The sequence below is a fragment of the Conger conger genome, chromosome 1 (genome assembly GCF_963514075.1).
Source record: "Conger conger chromosome 1, fConCon1.1, whole genome shotgun sequence".
In the NCBI taxonomy this organism is placed as follows: domain Eukaryota; kingdom Metazoa; phylum Chordata; class Actinopteri; order Anguilliformes; family Congridae; genus Conger; species Conger conger.
The window spans coordinates 45,443,479-45,462,243 of record NC_083760.1 but is presented as its reverse complement, the minus strand read 5'-3'; positions in this window follow the sequence as shown (position 1 = coordinate 45,462,243).

The following is an 18,765-nucleotide window of genomic DNA, read 5'->3' as shown; positions in this document are numbered from 1 at the left end:
GGCTTTTTTGTCTGCAGAACTGCTGCTCACTGGATATTTTTTTTTTTTCGTTTATAGCACCATGCTTTGCTCTAGAGACCTCAGAAGCTGAAGTCCCAGGAGATTAGCAGCTTCTGAGATACTCCACCACCCTGTCTGCCACCAATAATCATTCCATGGTCAAAGTCACTTCGATCACATTTTTTCCCCATTCTGATGGTTGATGTGGACATTAACTGAAGCTTCTGACCCGTATCTACATGATTGTATGCATTGCACTGCTGCCACACAATTGGCTGATTAGATAATCGCATGACTATGTAGGTGTACGAAAGTAAAAATGTTCCTCGTAAAGTGCTGGGTGAGTATTATGTACATTGTGTAAAAATTGAGAGAGTACTAGCAGTCTAAACAACATGTCAAAGAATGTAAATTCTAGCTGTCACCACTGTAGAAACTGAACATTTTTCCATGCATTCCTATGGTACTTTTCCCTGGAAAACCTTAAATATCTCAGAAATGAATGGGAATATCGAAAAGCTATGAAGAAGCACACCATTCGGGACAAAGCTGGACATTTTACAGTTGGTTTCAATAGCTCCAAAACGGCCAGAGGAGTAAGCGGACAAAAAATCGGTGGAATAATAAATAGCACTTTCGGATAAGAATAGTGTGAATGCGAAGCTAAAGAATTAACAGGAGTGTGTTGCTTCACAATCACAATAATAACTTGAGATGTGCATTCCCTAGAGAAAATGTGTGATTGCAGCAAATCGGTGGACTATTGTTACTACTGCTATTACTATGGTGTTTAAATACTTCCATTTACAAGCTGGTGTGGAGGGGTACCTCATAAAGAACATTTTGATGTATAATGTATGTAGCGTGAACATTTCACAGTTTCCAAAATATGTCAAACAATTTTCATTGTCACCACTGTGGAAACTGAACTGAACTCTATTCATCCCCTGGAAAACTGTAAATATCTTGAAACTTAATGAAAATTTGTGAACAATCATGCCACTTGGGATTTACTCAAATTTACTCAAATTTTCCAGTTGGTTTGGTGTCGATATCGCGAGTAGGGTGGACAAAAAAACACGACACGCCTTTAGATGCAGAAAATGAACCTGTCATTACACTACATTACATTACATTAATGGCATTTGGCAGATGCTCTTATCCAGAGCAACGTACAACAAAGTGCATACCCATAACCAGGGAAGTCAAGACGTTGAAATCTGATAGTCACGGTTAAAGGGAACCGTCGGCAATACTCTTTAACCGCAATGGTATTCCCCCATACAAAATGACTTCAAGTGCTGTATTGCTTTTAGATTGCTTTTTTATTAAGCAACTATTTTTCTCCCAGATAATGTTGTCCATGGAACACAATTAATGGTTGCTTGACAATAGAAAACCGGTGTTGGCAAGTTATATATTTCACTTTGGCTTTCAAACCGTTCATCCAATGACATTCCGTTAAACATATAAAAATTTACTCTGAACATCAGGCTAACATTGACTAATCAAAAAGCATAAAATCATGCAGATAAGTCGGGTCAGAATTTGGCACCAACAGCATGAATCATGGACCCAACCTGCCTTTTTTTCAACACTCCAGGCTGATGGTGTAATTTTGTGGGGAATGTTTTCTTGGCACACTTTGTTGCTGACCATGTGCATCCCTTTATGGCCACAATGTACCCATCCAATGGCTACTTCCAGCATGATAATGCACCAGCCATCTTGTGGAATCCATGCCACAAAGAATTGAGGCTGTTTTGAGAGCAAATGGAGGCCCTACTCAGTTATAGTATAGTGTTCCTAATAAAGTGCTCTGTGAGTGTATATTATCTATGTTATCTTAAGACCATAACCATTGGCACCATTTAAAATGCACAAAAAAAGGCCCTATTGGATTGCTTATTTTTATGCTTATTTATATATTATTATTTATCCTCACGTTCATGAATGAAATGAGACATTTGATTATACACATGGGATTTAACCTTTGAATCATGTTTATTTTCCACTTCGCATGTGTACTTCAAAACATTTAGCTTGTAAAAACGTTTTGATTATTATTATGAGAAAAACTATTCTAATCATAGGATGACTAAGTATATTTTGGTATATATGAGCAAAACGGAGCAGTACTTACCAAACAAGATAAAAGCAAAATGTCACTGTTGGAGATACATTATTTAATTCATTCATTCATTATCCTAACCAGCTTATCCTGAACAGGGTTGCAGGGGGCTGGAGCCCATCCCAGCGCCCACCAGGCGAAAGGCAGGAATACACCCTGGACAGGTTGCCAGTCCATCGCAGGGCACACACACCACTCACCCACACATTCACACCCACAAGCAATTTAGACTCTCCAATCAGCCTAACCTGCATGTCTTTGGACTGTGGGAGGAAACTGGAGTACCTGGAGGAAACCCACACAGACACAGGGAGAACATGCAAACTCCACACAGAGAGGCCCTGGCCAACGGGGATTTGAACCCAGGACCTCCTTGCTGTGAGGCGGCAGTGCTACCCACTGCACCATCCGTGCCGCCGAGATACATTATTTGTACATGCTAATTCCTAGTAGGCTATCGCTGAACATAGAATGTTTTATATGAATTGCATAAAATAATTTCATAATAAATTGTTTGTGTGTATGAGAGAGTCTCCTTGCCAAATCATGTCAATTTCACTACAGGCCTAGCTCTTAATAAAGATGACATTGAAATATGCATTGACTTGGCCTACATGAGATACAAAACCAAATTCTCACTTACTGATAAGTATAAATGTGACATTGACATTAACAAGTGTTCCAAAGGAATGAAGTGCCATTACTCAATAGAATATTGAACAATAAAACATAATGTGCAGTCATTTTGATCACTTGTATACTAAGAAGGCTAAAAAGGCACAAGATCTTAGAAAATTCAGGATAGTTCGGGTCCAGGAATTAAAAAGTACACCCCTAATCCCATGATAGGCACAATTGCACAATTGGCCCCTCTAATAATTTAACATGAAAATCCGTATTCACATTCGATGGTATGGGATAGGAAACTGAGCACATGCTTTTCATACCTGAGAGTACCAATTTCCACGTTTAAACATTTCAATATAATGGAGTGCCCATATCTGCATTTTCATTGTCCGGATCAAGAGTGCCATTACTCTAAAAATGAAAAGAGAGAATGATATGTATTTACATTTACATTTTTGTCAAGGATAAGGACAAGGATAGGGATATCAGAAAGGAGGGCGGGGGAAATCAGGAGGGAGGACTAAGGTAGAGTTTGAAAAGGTATGTTTTGAGTCTGCGTCGAAATAGGGGGTGTGATTCTACGGTCCTGACAGTGGTAGGCAAGTCATTCCACCACTGAGGAACCAGAATGGAAAACAGGCGTGAACGTGCAGCTCGACTGCCAGGTGCACGTAGAGAGGGAACCATAAGGCGACCTGAGCTGGCAGACCGGAGTGGTCTATCTGGGGAGTAGGGAGTGATCAAGGATTGTATGTAAGGTGGGGCAGTCCCCTTAGCAGCCTGAAATGCCAACACTAGGGCCTTGAAACGGATGCGTGCGGCAATAGGAAGTCAGTGGAGGCCAATGAGAAGCGGGGTGACATGAGCCGACCTGGGCTGACTGGTGATCAGGCGGGCTGCAGCATTCTGGACCAGCTGGAGGGGCTTGATGGCACACGCTGGGAGACCAGCTAGGAGGGAGTTGCAGTAATCCAGGCGGGAAATGACGAGCGCCTGGACTAGGAGCTGGGTGGCTTTCTCCATCAGGAGATGACGGATACGGCGTATATTATACAGAAAGAACCTGCAGGTTCTGGCAGTGGAGGATACTTGTGGAGCCAGGGTGAGGCAGTTACCAAGAGTCACCCCAAGATTCTTTGCCGTACAGGAGGAGGAAACTACAAAATCCTCAACAGTCAGTGAGAGGTGGATTGACGGAGAGGACTTAGCAGGGATGTAAAGAAGCTCAGTTTTGACAAGGTTGAGCTTCAGGTGGTGGGAAGTCATCCATGCAGAGATATCAGCCAAGCAGGCAGAGATCTGTGTGGTGACTTGGGTATTGGGGGGGAAGGAAATAAAGAGTTGGGTGTCATTAGCGTAAGGGAAGAGATAACAGAACCAAGAGACATGGTGTATAGTGAGAAGAGGAGAGGCCCAAGAACTGAGCCCTGCGGGACTCCAGTTTGTAGGGGATGAGGGTCAGAGACTGAGCCCCTCCAAGTCACCTGGTAGGAGCGACCAGAGAGGTAGGAGGAAAACCAAGCAAGTGCAGACCCTGTGACACCCATCCCAGACAGCGATGAGAGCAGAATCTCATGGTTGACCGTATAGAAGGCGGCCGACAGGTCGAGGAAGATGAGGACAGAGGAGAGGGATTTGGCTTTAGCAGAGTGGAGTGCCTCAGTGACCGCAAGCAGGGCGGTCTCAGTGGAGTGGCCATTCTTGAAGCCGGACTGGTTGGGGTCATGGAGATTGTTGTGAAGAAGATAAGTGGACAGTTGGGAGCAGACCGCCTGTTCCAGAGTTTTGGCGAGAAAGGGAAGAAGAGAGACAGGCCGGTAGTTGCTCAGAGCAGAGGGGTCAAGAGTAGGTTTTTTGAGCAGGGGAGTGACTCTGGCCCTGAAGAGGGCATGGTGCCGGAAGAGAGGGAGGTGTTGATTAGAGAGGAGAGAAAAGGGAGAATGTCATTGGATATAGATTGTAGGAGGGGAGAGGGGATGGGGTCAAGAGAACAGGTGGTCGGGCGGTGGGATGTAAGGAGTTTCAATGTGTTGGTGTCAGAGAGGGGAGAAAAGGAGGCTAGGGAGTTGAAGAAGGTAGGAGGGGCAGCAGGGGGAGAGGGTTGTGAGAAGGAATTGCAAATGGCATCAACCTTCTTTTCAAAGAAGGAGACGAAGTCATCAGGTGTGAGTGATGAGGGGGGTGGGGGGGGGGCAGAAGAGAGGAGAAGGTTGAAAACTGTTTGCGGGGATTAGAGGCAGCCGCGTTAATTTTCGAGTGAAAGAAAGAAGATTTAGCTAGAGAGACAGAGGAATGGAAAGATGATAAGAGGGCATGGAAGGAAGCTATATCATTGGGGAGACAGGACCTTTTCCATTTTCTCTCCGCTGCCTGGATTTCGGTTCGGACAGCTCGTAGAGCATCAGAAAGCCAAAGACTGGGGGGGGGAGGCCCGAGCTAGTTTGGTGGTGAGGGGACACAGAGAGTCAAAGGAAGATGAGAGGGAGGACATGAGAGTTGTAGCAGCATCATCGGGAGACAGTCGAGAGAAAGACTCCGTGGATGGTAGGGAGGAGAGGATTGTAGATGAGAGGGTGGAGGAAGACAGGTGGCGTAGGTTCCACTGACAGGTGACAGTGGATGGTGGGAGAGATGGATGGGTGTTAGAGGAGAGTGGAAGAGAAAAAGAGATGAAGGAGTGGTCAGATATATGGAGTGGTGTTACAGAGAGGTTGGTTGTTGTGCAGCTCCTTGGGAAGATGAGGTCAAGAAGGTTGCTTGCTTTGTGGGTGGGAGGGGAAAGAGTGAGGGTAAGGTCAGGAGAGAAAGGTAGACTGGGTGGACTCTGAGTTGAGGTTGAAGTCACCCAGGAGGATCAGGGGGGTGTCATTTACTGGTGAGGAGCTAAGGAGGATGTCCATCTCATCCAAGAAGCTCCCCAGAGGACCCGGGGGGCGATAAACAACAATAATAAACAGTTTGCACGGCAGAGTAACAGAAACCGCATGAAATTCAAAAGAGGAGAAGGCGAAGGATGAGGAGAAGACACTAGATCTCCATGAGGATGAGATGAGGAGACCTGTGCCACCTCCTCTGCCAGAGGTTCTGGGTGTGTGGTAAAAAGAGAAGGCAGAGGAAAGGGCAGCCGGGGTGGCTGTGTTCTCTGGTGAGAGCCACGTTTCAGTTAAAGCAAGAAAGTCAAGGTTGCGATGTGAGGCATAGGCAGATATGAAGTCTGCTTTCTGGACGGCGGACTGGCAGTTCCAGAGGCCACCAGCCGCACAGAGATCAATACCAGTGGATCTGGGAGGGAAGATGAGGTTTGAGATATTCTGCCCATGTTGGCGGGAGGCGAACCTCCTACCTGACTGGGACCTGGGGAGAAGAGAGAGGACAGGAATGGGAAGGAAACACATGGAAAGAACTAGGGAGGACAAGAGGAATGCTACGTAGTGAAATGAGGGCAGGCAGCGAAAACAAAATCACTCATCAGGCTCTCAGACAGCCTCGATGGACACCCGTAGATAGACACCCTTGACTTTGTACGCCTGCGACTTTGTACGCCGAGGCAAGTAGCCGAGACTGCCACACACAGCTGCCGCTGGTGCGCTACACAACTGCTTAAATAACACTGATGCTGAATACAGAAAATGCTACCAACCCACTGCAGAACACTAATGCACACTCAAGTGAGTGTCTGTGATACCTCTCCAAACATCTCCCCAAAGTCTCCCAATCCTCTGATTATGGTGATCCTTCCCCTGGCTGAGCCCCGGAACACATACATAAATAGGCAGATGGCATTGTTTTCTCCCTCATGATCACAGCACACCCTTGTTGGGACACCATGTTTCTCAATCCCCTCTGTGAAACTAGCCAGAACTGTGCTGCTACAGTTGTTGTCAGCTGCCCAGAGGAAGACGACAAGCTGTGGTAGCCATCAATGCCATCATGTATTACGATTCCCAATCTATAGTGGTTAAAAAATAAATTTATTCTGGCTCAATAAGCACAGACGACTTCACATGATGCCCATTATACTTTCACAAATTATTCACTTCTGGGACTTCACACTTTCACATTTGGTTTAGCTACAACTTAAAAATGCATTCTCTCAAAGCAAAAATACAGTGGTGTAAGCCAGTCATAAGTAACATTTGGTCTCATGCGCTGAACTGTAGATCATTTACGTAATTATTATGATATACATATTTAAAATTCATCCAAGCCACCCCTTATGTCTCACAGACATTGTAATACAGGACTGTCATGATCTGTATTTTTCTGTCTCTGTATTTTTCTAAGTCCTGATTCTGTGTTACCCACCTGTTAGTCATTACACTTTGTCATCTGTCTATTTAAACTCACCTCTGTCTCCTATTCTTTGCCAGATTGTAATGTGCCTCGGCCATTCCTTCCAGCGGTTTTTCGGTCTGACTTACCTGTGTACCAACCTGTTTAATTTAACCCAACCATGAGCCACTTTTCAAATGTGGGGACTGCATCAGTTTTCCACCTTTGTAATATAACTTTTGGGCTAATAGCATGCTCAGATACACAGTCCATTTATCCCTACCAGCAGTTTGTGAGTTCATGATTTCTTGTTGAATACAGAATGGCCACTAGGAGGTCCGGTTCCCATTTCTTTCCAAATACTTTTGAATTATTTTTTTAAATGGAGGTCTAAAAGGAATAAAGCTTCACACACACACACACACACACACACACACACACACAAATAATTATATATATATAATAATTATGTGGATATAATAAATATGCTGTAACATTTATTGCAAACAGCTGAAAGATTTAAAAATATTTTGTTTATTCTAACCTTGGAATAATCTGTGCAGTCTTAAACTGTCTTGTATTTATAGAGCAGTGAGTATATTTTCCAAACATCTTTCCGAAACTTAATCTCTAATTTCCATACCTATTTCCACACCTATATTTAGCTTAACTGTCTCTGATTTTTATTGTATTGGTGTGAATCTGTTCAAGAAGAGTTTGGTGAAGGATTGATACTGCTCCAGCAGAACAGGGTTTAATATTGATTATCTTGTCTGGTGTTCCATGGCTTCGCTTATTGGCAAAATTTGGAATATGGAACAAAATTCCTGTCCTGGAGCTATCTGAAAAAGGATTTAGGATTTTCATCTGGCTACTACTGTTCACTTTAATAGTTTTGTAACAACCACCTGACATTCAAACCAATTAGCAAATAAACAAATAAACAAATAAACAAACCAACATGCGCCAATCTTGATTGGGGATAATTTATTTTGGCCACTAGAGAGCACTATGACCATAAAATAGACCAAAGGTAATGCTTTCAGCTCAACATAGTCAGAGTCCATGATAAAGACATAAATATGAGAAATTTGGTCAGGTTAAACAGCTATAATATAATATTATAGCGTTGTTAACTATAATAACTATATGGACCTCAATTTGCCTTGTACTTAGTTAAAACAAAATCGCTTAAATTACTACAAGTAAAGCAGTCTGCCCGTTGGACAGCATGTCATAGCAACCATGCCTTGCCAGTAGCTCTTTTACCAAAGATAAAAAATATAAGCAGGGGTTATCAATATTTTTGACCAATTCACTGTCAAAATTAAACTTTTTTTTCTGGCACTAACTACTTCAGTCCGTTAAGGTGGCTACTGTTTCAGCATATTGCTAGGCTGTGACGCATAAAATATGTGCTGTGATTTTGCTCTGGGTTACCTCCCAGTACAATATTATGCACTCACCCACTTTCTGCACTCACCCATTTTCCCGGGGGAGTGGGTTGGGGTGAATCACATGCACATGTAATGGCAGAAGAAAATGCCCCCCTACATATCCTTATAATATTTATTGGAAAGTTACGCTGTTTGTAGGCTGTCAGTGCATACAGATAACATACACAAGCGTACTGACTAAACTGAAACTTTTCTGGGGTTCCATCACAGACTTCCTTTGGAAAGGTTTGGCAAAGTTTGTTTGTTTTTGGAAAATCTAAATGGGCTGGTGACTCAGGGTAGATTGAAACTGTGATAAGGGCTAAAGGAAATGTTTCATGTTTCATAAGTAGGCCTATGTAAAGGGCTCATAATTCTTCTAAGCGCTATCTGCAACTGTGACACATTCACCATGAGGTATTATGTAATAATGTATATATGATTTTATATATACATATATAAAGCAGTAAAAAACAAGTGTGAGCAGGATTGAGGAAATGGATTACTCATTGAAGCCTAACAGCAAACTTCAGAATCACTTGAAAATTTCCCCAATGTTGTATACAAAACTGGCTGTGCTATGTATAAAAGGGCTGTAATTCCTACACAAATTACTGGATATGGATGCAAATGCCCTTAACCCTATCAATTTTGCCTCCTTGTGGTTGAGTCATCGACGTCCCAAATTATTGTTCCATTCATATTTACATAATACAAAAAACTGTGATGTAATAAAACTGCAAAACGGCAATTCCAGATTGTTTAGATTCTCCACGAGCGAAAACAGCAGTTTAGATGCTTATCAGCCTCTTATTTGCAAAGCAGAGCAATAAAACTTCAACCTCCCTCTCCCATGCTCACGGTTTACAACCATCACCTTGCCACAGACTCAGACAATAAAAGGCATATTCTAACAATAATTCAGAAGACCCCTGAATTAACATTTTTTTTATTAGCTCACTTTTATTGCACGTCATATTTTATAACACTGAAATATGTCCGGGTTTGGTGGAAATATACAGTCCCCTCCAAATGTATTGGAACAGCAAGGTCATTTCCTTTGTTTTTGTTATACACAGTTCACTAACTTGTTATGTCACGATTTATGTTTGTTTCATGTTATGTTGTTCCATTCATTGATTAGCATACACTTTTTCGTATCTTTCCGCAGACCTATGCATTCATGCTTTCTCTCCCTTGCTGTGGCTCACGCTGCCTTAACTGTTTCATTTTCCCGTGTCTACTTACTAATTTAATAACGTTTGATCAGAATTTGGTAATACTAACATTCTAACTATGTGTTCATGTTTACCTTACATTTGTCATGCATGTAATTTACTAATTTACAAATGCTAGGTCAGGATAAGTTTAGTACTAACGATTACTAACTATCTTGTTAACTTGTCAATCCTTCCATTCGCATGTTGCTCTCAAGCTAATTACATTACATTACATTAATGGCATTTGGCAGACGCTCTTATCCAGAGCGACGTACAACAAAGTGCATACCCATGACCGGGCATAAGTGCGCTGAAAGACCGTCGAGGGAAGTACAATTTCAACTGCTACCTGTACAGAAAAGATAAGGACCAGGGCCCATATATATATATATTTTTAACAAACAAATAAACAAACAAACAACAAAGCAAAAGTGACCAAACTTAACTATCCACACTAAAAATACAGAGCCACTCTGTACTGCCTTCCAGAAAAGGGAGCTTGTTGTTTCTTTGTCGGGCCACCTGGGATCTGTGACGGCTGCGGAGTTCTGCCCGTGGGATGGGCACATCCTCCTGACCTCCTCAGAGGACCGCACATTCAAGGTACTGCCATAGTGGTTTAGTAGCTGGGAATTCTGGGAGATGTAGTTGCATTGCGTGGCATTTGATCAGATTGATTAAAATAGTAATAATTCTAGGAAAGGTTAAGATATTCAAATATAATATATACAGAAGTGAATGCATTACATTACATTACATTATTGGCATTTGGCAGACGCTCTTATCCAGAGTGACGTACAACAATGTGCATACCCATAACCAGGGATAAGTTCGCTGAAAGACCCTAGAGGGAAGTACAATTTCAACTGCTACCTGTACAACAAAGATAAGGACGAGGGCCTTTCTTTTTTTTTTTTTTGAGAACAAAGAAACAAACAAACAGAGCAAAAGTGACCAAAGTTAACTATCCAAACACTGCTTACCTAGCCAACTAAAAATACCGATACACAAAGCAAGTCACAGAGACAACAATTAAGGTTCACAGGGAGGTAGGGAGGGATGGGGAGAGGTGCTGCTTGAAGAGGTGTGTCTTCAGCTTGCGCTTGAAGGTGGGGAGAGATTCTACAGTTCTGACCTCAACGGGGAGTTTGTTCCACCACCGTGGAGCCAGAACAGACAGTAGTCGTGAGCGTGAGGTGGAGGTTCGGAGAGGGGGAGGTGCCAAGCGGCCTTTAGAGGCTGAACGAAGAGGTCTGGCAGGGGTGTAGGGTCTGATGATTTTTTGTAGATAAGCTGGGGAAGTCCCGTTAACTGCTTGGAAGGCTAGCACCAATGTTTTGAATTTAATGCGAGCCATGACAGGCAGCCAGTGGAGGGAAGTAAGCAGAGGGGTGACGTGTGAGTATTTGGGAAGGTTGAAGACCAGACGAGCTGCTGCATTCTGGATGAGTTGGAGGGGTCTGATGGCAGACGCTGGGAGGCCAGCCAAGAGGGAATAGTAGTAGTCCAGGCGGGACAGAACCATCGCTTGGACCAGGAGCTGGGTCAAGTAGGGGGTGAGAAAGGAGCGGATTGTCCGTATGTTGTATAGGAAGAACCTGCATGACCGGGTCACCGCTACAATGTTCTCGGAGAGGGACAGTCTGCTGTCCATCACCACGCCGAGGTTCCTTGCACTGGGTGACGGCATGAGTGTGGTATCCCCGAGGGAAATGGAGAGATCCAGATGGGGAGAGGTTTTAGCAGGGATGAATATCATTTCAGTCTTGCCTGGGTTGAGCTTTAGATGGTGGTTGTCCATCCAGCTCTGGATGTCCCTCAGGCAGGCTGAGATACGGGCTGAAACCTGCGTATCAGACGGCGGGAACGAGACGAAGAGTTGGGTATCGTCCACGTAGCAGTGGTAGGATAGCCCATGTACAGTGATCACAGGGCCAAGGGAGCGAGTGTAAAGAGAAAAAAGAAGTGGGCCTAGGACTGAGCCCTGGGGAACTCCTGTGGCGAGGGGCCGAGGTGTCGATACCGAACCAGCCCAGGCAACCTGGAAGGAGCGACCAGAGAGGTAGGACTCAATCCAGTCCAGGGCTGTGCCACAGATGCCCGTTGCTGACAGGGCAGACAGGAGGATGGAGTGATCCACAGTGTCGAAGGCAGCAGAGAGATCTAGAAGAATGAGGACAGAGGAGAGGGAGGCTGCTCGTGCGGCATGGAGTGACTCACTGACGGAGAGGAGCGCAGTCTCTGTCGAGTGGCCCGATCTGAAGCCAGACTGATGGGGGTCTAGCAGGTTGTTGTTAGAAAAGAAAGAAGAAAGTTCAGTAGAAGCGGCTCGTTCTATAGTTTTAGAAAGGAAAGGAAGAAGAGATACCGGGCGGTAGTTCTGGATGATGGAGGGATCCAGAGTAGGCTTTTTTAGCAGCGGAGTGATGTGGGCCCTCTTGGAGGATGCCGGAAAACAGCCGGAAGACAGGGAGGAGTTGACAAGGGAGGTGACAAATGGGAGAATGTCAGGTGTGATAGTTTGGAGAAGAGAAGAGGGGATAGGGTCAAGGGCACAGGTTGTAGGGCGGTGGCAGAGCAGGAGTTGAGAAACATCAGAGTCTGTATGGGGGGAGAAAGTGGAAAAGGAAGGGATGGGCCTAGAGGGGGGGAAGGGCACAGTGAGGGGGGCGGTGGTTGTAAAGGATCTACGGATGACTGTGACCTTCTCATCGAAGAAATCATCATGATATGATAAATTCCACAGCTATTTAAGCTATTTAAGACAAATGTTCAATCACTCTATAGGTAATTGTCTGCACCTGTCTACACCTGCATATAAGCTTAGTTTCCATGTCATGTCTTTGCGAAATTGTTGCCTCCTGTTCGTCAGTGCACTTTTGAGCATTTTGTCAAGCCATTGTCTACCTGTTAAGATCCAAGCCTGTTAATCGACCAAAGTTATTGAATTCTGTTTTGTAGACCACTGCCTGCCTGTACCACAAGCTTTGCCTGCTGTTTTTGTACTTCTGCCCCACGGAGCAGACTTCTGTCTAGAGTCTTGCGCCATCATCGACCCCAGCCTGCCTACCATCCATCTGCACTACTGCCCCGCTGACAGCTTTCCTGGTTACTGGACTATTTGCATGGTGTACCGATTACAAGACTACCTTCTCCCTCGATACTGTACTTTGGTTTTGGCTGGATTTCACGTGTATGAACTTCGCTTGTTTTCTACTACGCTCACTGGACATTCCCTTAATAAAGCCCTGACGGGACTTTATCACATCTCTGTTGTCTGAGTCGTGCATTTTGTGTCCAACCCCCATGCACCCGTCTCAAGATGAGCCACCAAAGGTCTGGAAAAAGGTTCTATGGACTGATGAGACCAAGATAAACCATTACCAAAGTGATGGAAAGGCCAAAGTGTGGAGAAAGAAGGGATCTGCTCATAATCCAAAACATATGAGCTCATCTGTGGCATGGTGGAAGAAATGTCATGGCTTGGGCTTGCATGGCTGTTTCTGGAGTGGGCTCATTAATCTTGATTGATGTCACTCATGATGGTACCAGAATTCAGAAGTCTACAAAAACGTTCTGTCTTCCAACTTGTGGAGAAATGCGTCCAAAATAATTGGGAGGAATTTCATCAGGCAGCAACCCAAAACAGTTGCTGCCTGTTGAAATTGGACAGTGACCCACAACACACTGCCAACACAACAGAGGACTTCATTTGGGAGAACAAGTGGAAGGTTTTAGACTGGCCAAGTCAATCACCTTAACGCACATGAGCATGAATTTCACCTCCTGAAGAGGAGATTGAAGGGCAAACCCCCAAAAAAACAAACAACAACTAAAAGAAGCTGCAGTAAAAGCTCCTCGTTTAAACAATGGTCCTGTCCCACAGCTTGTCTGCTATTCAATGTCCCCAGACATTTCCACGTCACCCCTCTGCTTAGCAACCTCCACTTAAAACTTTGGTGCTCGCATACCAGGCAGTTATGGGATCAGCCCCTGCATACATGCAATCACTAATCAGAACCCATACACCAGCCAGACCCATCCGTTCCGCTACTTTGGGACGCCTGGCACCTCCCCCTTGTTGCACCTGCACTTCTCGGTCACAAATGTTGTCTGTTCTGGCCCCACGGTAGTGGAATGATCTTCCTGTGGATGTCAGAACAGCAGAGTCTTTGACCATTTTCAAATGCAGACTGAAGACTCTTCTCTTCAGGCTGCATCTTTCCCTCCCTACCTCACCACCATGATTAGCCTTGTATATCCATCCATCCATTATCTTAACCCGCTTATCCTGAACAAGGTCGCAGGGGGGCTGGAGCCTATCCCAGCATACATTGGGCGAAAGGCAGGAATACACCCTGGGCAGGTCGCCAGTCCATCGCAGGGCACACACACCATTCACTCACACACTCATACCTATGGGCAATTTAGACTCTCCAATCAGCCTAACCTGCATGTCTTTGGACTGTGGGAGGAAACCGGAGTACCCGGAGGAAACCCACGCAGACACGGGGAGAACATGCAAACTCCACACAGAGAGGCCCCGGCCGACGGGGATTCGAACCCAGGACCTCCTTGATGTGAGGCGGCAGTGCTACCCACTGCACCATCCGTGCCGCTCAGCCTTGTATATGCCATAGATTATAATAGCACTTATGTATATTCTAGCTGCCAACTGTGGTATGCTAGTTGGTAAGTTCATGTACTCTTCAATTGTTCAAGTTGTATCTATGTGATCATGCTTGGACTCGGAACTGTACTTCCTCAAGGGCCCTCAACGCACTTGTCCCTGGGTTTGATTTGCACTTCATTGTACGTTGGCCTGGATAAGAGCATCTGTGAGACGGGTGCGTGGGGGTTGGACCCAAAATGCACGACTCAGAAACAATGGTTAGGTAAAGTCCCGGCAGGGCTTTATTCGGGACGAATCCCAGGAGCGTAGTCAAAACAAGCAAAGTCCATACACGTAGATCCAGCCAAACAAACACTAAACAAATAAAAAGCACGGTGCCGAGGGAAGAGGCAAACTCGTAGTCGGTAGACGTGCAGGAAGGTCCAGTAGCAGGAGAGCCGTCAGCGGGGCAGAAGTACAGGCGGACGGCAGGCAGAGTCGTAGTCGAGGGCGATGCGGAAGTCGAAACCATGAAACAATCAGCGAGGCAAAGGTACAAAACGGTAGGCGGAGACGTGGTCAAAAAACAAACAATGGTCAATGAAACAGAAATCAGTAAACGATGGTTGGTAAAACAGGCTTGGATCTTAACGTGAGTCAATCAGTAATAATGCTCAAGAGTTGCGTAGTAAACTAGAGGCAGACAATTTCGCAGTGAACAGTAGCGCGACTGGGATATAAATGCAGGTGTAGACAGATGTAGACAATTAGTTAGAGCGTAGCAAGGAAATGGAAAGCAGGTGCGATGGATGACAAGTTTAACAAGGTAATTAGTAATTGTTAGTAATAAACCTATCCTGCCCTAGCAATAGTAAATGAGTAAATGACATGCACGAGAAACGTAAGGTAACATGAACACATGATTAGTTTGTTAGTTTCTACCCAATCCTGATCTAGCGTTAGTAGTTTTAGTAAATAGACAAATGGAAACAATTAGGGAGTGAATGACAGAAAGAGAGAGAGAAAAGGCGGAACGCAAGGTTTGCGGAAAGACATGTAAAAGTGTATGTTGAAAACAGTAACCAGTCTCCGTAACAATAAACATAAATCAAAACATAACACAAAACGAAACTAAGACGATAACCACTCAACATAACAAGGTAATATAAGCGTAACAAAACATAACTAGACATGACAAGAAAATAAATCATAACAAGAAATAAACTAAACAACATGACAAACCTTGTCGTGAGCCACGGACCCCTTGCCGAGCTCAGACCTCACGTTCCCACGAGCAGTACCTCACCATGAGGTGTCTCGGGGACGAACTCAAGTACTCCGAACGTTCTGGAGCCCTGGTAAGTTCTACTGAACTTCCAGCCCAGTCTCGAAGTGAAGGGTGTGATGCAAATTTGGTATTCGATGTCCTGTATTCAATGTATTCCTCTAAAAGAATCTTTATCACATATGATTATAGTAAGATATACTTTATTATAATCAATCAAAAGAATAGAGTTATACAGATTACAGTGTATATATCATCTTTCAGTTTGCTGATCACATGCAAGTTACATATACCCCTTTAGCTCTTTCTAATTTACCTTTCCACCATGATGTTTAAAAGTCAAGGTACACCCCTCAAATACCCATCCTCTTTGGCCTTAGCCTTATCCTATAGCTCCCCCTTCTGGACGTTTAAAAGAAACTATTCCTAGAATATTATATTTAGCTAAACTATAAAAACTTCTCTACATTTTTCTACCTTATATAGTACCTTAATGAGAAATAAAAGACATAAAAATAAAAGGAAACTTATAATGTATTACTTCTATGTATTACTTTTCCTACTTCTACAAGTAATATAGATTATAATTACCACTCAAGCTTGATTATAGTTGTTCTGCGCTGCTCTTTCAACATCAGTCCTGTTGCCACAACTCTTGGGCTAAGTCCGCACCGCGTACATTACTCTGTTCTCCATATCCAGATCCTGGAGTGGCGCGCATAGATATCTTCCGAAGCAAAATTCTAAGATGCTATCCTAAGGTCTAAAAGCTTATTCCTTATATATCCTTTTTCCGTATAAGAGTGTACCTTTTTTGATAAGAAATGTCCCCAATATATCGAGTGGGAAGACATTTATCTCTTATGCAACTTTTTAATGACCATATTCATCACTTCTGTTTGTCCCACTGTCATTTTCTCATACCTCAAAATAAATTTCCCCAATACTTTATCTCATGTGCCCCTCCGGTTGGGAATTTCCACCATCTCAATATACGAGTGGAAAAACACTAGCTTTTTTTGTCTTTTTTTAAGGAATCTATTCATCACTGGTGCCTGTTTCAATTTCATAGTCTCTCCTTGACTTCCTCCACACCTTGACCTCATGCAAGCCAGAAGTTAGTGCCTGCCACCATCTCAATACACTCTTCAGGTGCCCCTTTTTGTGGCGCCTTAAGGGATCTACAAAAGAAATCCAGCTAATAGCTGAGTGTAATTCATCATTTAACTCCTCCACTGTTAGTCCTTTGAATCTATCCGATAAATTATTTGTGCTATAATCAGGAAGGCCCTTAAAGCCTCTTAATATTCTTTCGGTATTGACATCCCTTCCGTTTTCCTTATCTCTCCTACATTTTTTCATCTCCTCATACTCTTTGATCTCCCAATTATCTTCATTGTTTTCCTCATCCTGTTGCTTTAACCAGGCCTTGTGCTCCTCCCCTGTAGGAGCAAGCCCACACGTGTCAACTAACTATGTTATCACATTTACCGTTTCCTTGAACGCCAAACTCCCTGGGTCACCAATTTCCCGTTCAGCATGTTGAGCATCTTCCACGGTCATGCTAGAACACATTCTACACATGGCCTCAGTCAGACCTTTAGCCTTGCTCTCTAAAACCCTAAATCTAAGTCCTCTGACTTCAGACTCCTCTACTGACAAGTAGGGCTGCTCATTATCTCTGAACCACATATTTTTCCTCTTACGGGCGTTCTTGCTACCACCTCAATGGCGTGTGCGAGGGGTTAACAATGCATTCCTTCCTAACCCATCCCCCGTCAATCTCTCATCAGGGGGGCCTAGGGCCGGGTCCTCGACAACCTAGACTAACATAATACATGATGAGACAATACAAGACCAAGACAAAATGAATAAACATAAAACATGGCGAGACAGACCTCAAACGTGACAATCTGCCAAATGCCTGTAATGTAATGTAATGTTTTGGAATATACAGCATACAGTTTAGAAATACTGCTGTGTTCACATAGCAGAATGAATATACAAATGTGCCTAACCATTCTATGAGAATTTGAATTGCAGGCAAATCTTTATCCAACATAAATCTGTGCAGAATGCACTAAGTTTCACTACAGAGATGGGCTATATTGCTGCGAAATTATGTTTTTAGCTTATCCTGGGGGCATTTATATGGCTGTTGTGCATACATTACTGTTGGATACATCAATATCAGAGAACATTTTTTTAGTGCATGCGTGGGTTGAAGTTCGATGGCAGAATGAATTTAGCAATGCCTATGTCCAAATAGAGGAGTACCTTTGGAGGACTTCCAAGGAATCTCTTGTCTATCTAGCCTCTCGAGTATTCTCGAATGAATAATTCTGAAGAAGACAGTGAAAATACCTTTGGCTCCACATTTTCTTTGACGTGACGCCATTTTATGTCAGTAAAGATTTATATATTCTCAACATATGTTATTATTATTCTTCAGTATGCTTACAAATATGCTTTTGAATAATAAATAGCATGTAAAATTGTCTTATTGACCTGTTGCTGGCAGGTCAATAAGGCAGGGGGAAGTTGCTTGAGGAGGAGTTGCAAAGTACTAACTGACAGGGTTCCAAAACTTGAGCACACAACCCAAATTGAATGTCAGCGTCACAATGACCTCACATATCATCCACACACCTGCCCTATAGCAAACTCAAGCCTGCTTCACTTCTTGTCAATGATTGAACATGACTTCAGATGCACTCTGGGATTTTCAGTGGCAGCTGGTGTTCACGCCCTTGTGTTCCAGCCCTATGTCATTAACACCATGTTGACAAAGCTTCAGGGCTGTACCTGAGGATTAAGCTGCAATGGAAAATTTGTCTTTCCCCACACAATGCAAACACTCATGGCTTATCTAGTTACCCGGCCCTCTGAAACGTGGCAAAGCTCACAACATTTTCAGTCTTGAGTGAGAAGAGACATGTTGCCTTCAAGATAATGTTCTTAGAAACCACGACCTAACATATTGTGTTTGCATTTTATTCTGATCAGGTTACAGTAACATTTCCAAAAGGGAAAATTTGGAAATATTTGCAGTAACAAGAGAAACCTGTAAGTCTTCATTATGAAGATGACTGATATATTATAACTGTGCAACTAAACCTTTAAAATCTGTTTAATGGCTGATTCTTGCTCTCGTCCTCCAATCATTGCAATACCGCAAACAA